General features: G+C 23.6%; 1 protein-coding gene across 1 annotated transcript in view; it reads right to left on the bottom strand.

The window, feature by feature from the left end:
• The window catches only part of LOC108686316 (tetratricopeptide repeat protein 39B-like), a 16,948-nt gene that overhangs the window by 12,743 nt on the left and 1,475 nt on the right, over positions 1 to 2,730 (bottom strand). The window lies entirely within an intron of this gene.

Here is a 2,730-nt window from a genome sequence, read left to right as displayed (position 1 = left end):
TATATATATAAAATAAAAATGTGTTGTAAAAACTGTGCAATAAAATGAGGTCGTACGATTTTGAATAAATGAGAATCAATGATTTCATAATGAACTTCTTTAATTATATGATCGCTTGAGTAAATACGTAAAGTATAATGTACTTACACACTCGCTTATAAAGTATATGCAATTCTAATTACAGCCTTTATTTCGAATGTGCAAATGATAAGTCCATTCTATAATTACGTAAGCGTAGTTGTAAGTAGTTGTAGTTGTAAGAATTGATTAATGATATTTTCTTCATTTTTTCCTCATATTTGATTGTGATTAATTCTTACAACTACAACATTGCTTATGCAATTGTAGAACTTTAGTTCTAGCTTTACAACAAGCATGTATTTTCTAATCACTTATTATATAAGAGCTTCTACAGACGAGCAACTTTGTAGCGTCACAATCAAAAACGTCGACCCGTTCATACAGAAGATTCCCGTTCACTATGAAAAAAAGCGAATATGTTCACCTTTCTGTAGCGCTACAGAATATACAGTGAGAGCAAAAAGTATTCGTACAAAGAAATTTATAAAAAAAAGTCTTATTTGTAGAAAATAAACATTAATTAGCAATTTATACAATGAATACATTCTGTTCTAACATAACAAACGAGCTTCACATGTATTCCTGATTTTAAAAGCTAAATTTCTCGTCTATACGAATACTTTTTGAGGATTCAAACAATACAATTTTTAATTTTCGCTTATTTTTCAGATGATATTTTGAATAATTAACACACATCTTTTTGATATATATAATTTTAAGAAATATACAGTCTATTCTTTAATTCTTATGAATAAATTATTAATCCAACAAGAAATGATCTTCAATTAAACGTCGAATTGACATCAAATAGATGTTGAAATCATAGTATTTATATTGATTCGATGATTCATTTCTCGCTGGATAATATTTACTTTTTAAAAATAAAGTTTAAAAAATATTTTCTCTGTACGAATACTTTTTGCACTCACTGTGACTATATGAATATAGCATATGAACAGCGTTTCGATTGTGGTGCTACAAAGTCGCTCGTTTATTATTTTAAATCCTAAATCCCAAGGCTCGATAAAATAACTGATACGATTTATTTGAAATAAAAAATATAAAATAGGTTCCAAAAACCTATTTAAAATATTAAATAAAAAATAGGTTACAAAAAATTATTTAAAATATAAAAGATTAAAAGAAATATAAAATATAAAATATAAAAAAGAGGGCCCCAAAACATTTATTTATTTATTTAAAATATAGAAGAATAACTGTTATTTAAAATATAAAAATAACTTGTCTTTTATTTTAAATAAATTTTCGAAGGTTATTTTTTATTTTAAATAAAAAATAAAATATTTCGGAAACTTATTTAAAATATAAAATAACAAATATTTTAAATAAACATTTCAAATAGTATTTAAATAAAAAATATTTTGATGATTTTGTTTATTTGAATATACACGCACGCGCGCGAATACATTTCTAAATATAATATTTCAATTTTTTTTATAACTATAGCCAATAATTGATATTTAATATTACTTGATAGTATTAATCCTTTGCGAACCAGAAAATCAACATGAATCATATGTGGATATATCTCATACTCCATATGTACAATACTTCATTATAAATATACTACAATTTAATTATTCACTGTCACTTTTACGATGGATTGATAACATAACTGGTGCAATTTATTTAAAATAAAAAAATATAAAATAAATTCCAAAAACTTATTTAAAATATTATTTCAAATAAGAAATAGGTCAAAAGAAATTATTTTAAGTAATAAATAATTGTTTAATTCTTTTTTATTTAAAATGTATATTTTAAATAAATTTATTTGAAAAAAGACCGAGTTAAATTCACATGTTTCCCTAATTGAGAAAATTTCTTGAAAATCGATAAAATCTTATCTCGCTTAAGAAACAAATCATTCATCTCATTTTTATTTCGTCTTCTCATTCTTGTTTTGCAATTCTTATATTGATAAAAACTTGTTATTGGCTAATTATTATTAACAAGTCTTCGAAACACGGATGTGCTTGTAATCTTTATCTTGTCGATGTTAATAATATGCTTTGAGAAAAAAAAAACATTCTCAGTACATTATGCACATAAAATTATGTATAAATTATATATGTAAAATTATGTATGTTAAATTGCAGAGTTGGGAAGCGTTATTTTTCTCATTATTTATTTAAATAATAAATTTTAATTTATTAATTTTTTCATTATTTTTCCATTACTATTTATAATAAATAATTTGATAACGACTTTGCAATTTATTATAACTAGATGCTAATAAGGTTGTGTCAAAATTGGAAAAGTCGACTTAATCATAACCTTAGCGTTTACTTATAAAAAATTGCAACATCGTTATCAAATTATTTATTATAAAAAATAATGGAAAAGAAACGGAAAAATTAAGTAATGCTTCCCCTCTGTTAAATTGTTACAACATTGCATATGCGATATGTGTCGCAGATGACATTGTATTTTGCTTTATGAAAATGATTTACGATTCAGTTAAGAAAGAACGCAAGGTCTGCAAGATATTTTTAATTTAGCAATTTATTCTCGTTTTATAAGATTAGATTAATTTTATCCTCTGCAATCCAACTTACTCTTCCTCTTTTTCTAATTTTTAGAATTAGAACAAGATGAAAAGTATGTTAATCTCCGGAAAAAAATATT

The sequence above is a fragment of the Atta colombica genome, unplaced genomic scaffold, assembly GCF_001594045.1.
Source record: "Atta colombica isolate Treedump-2 unplaced genomic scaffold, Acol1.0 scaffold174, whole genome shotgun sequence".
NCBI classification, from domain to species: Eukaryota; Metazoa; Arthropoda; class Insecta; order Hymenoptera; family Formicidae; genus Atta; species Atta colombica.
This window is presented reverse-complemented; position numbering and strand designations above follow the sequence as displayed.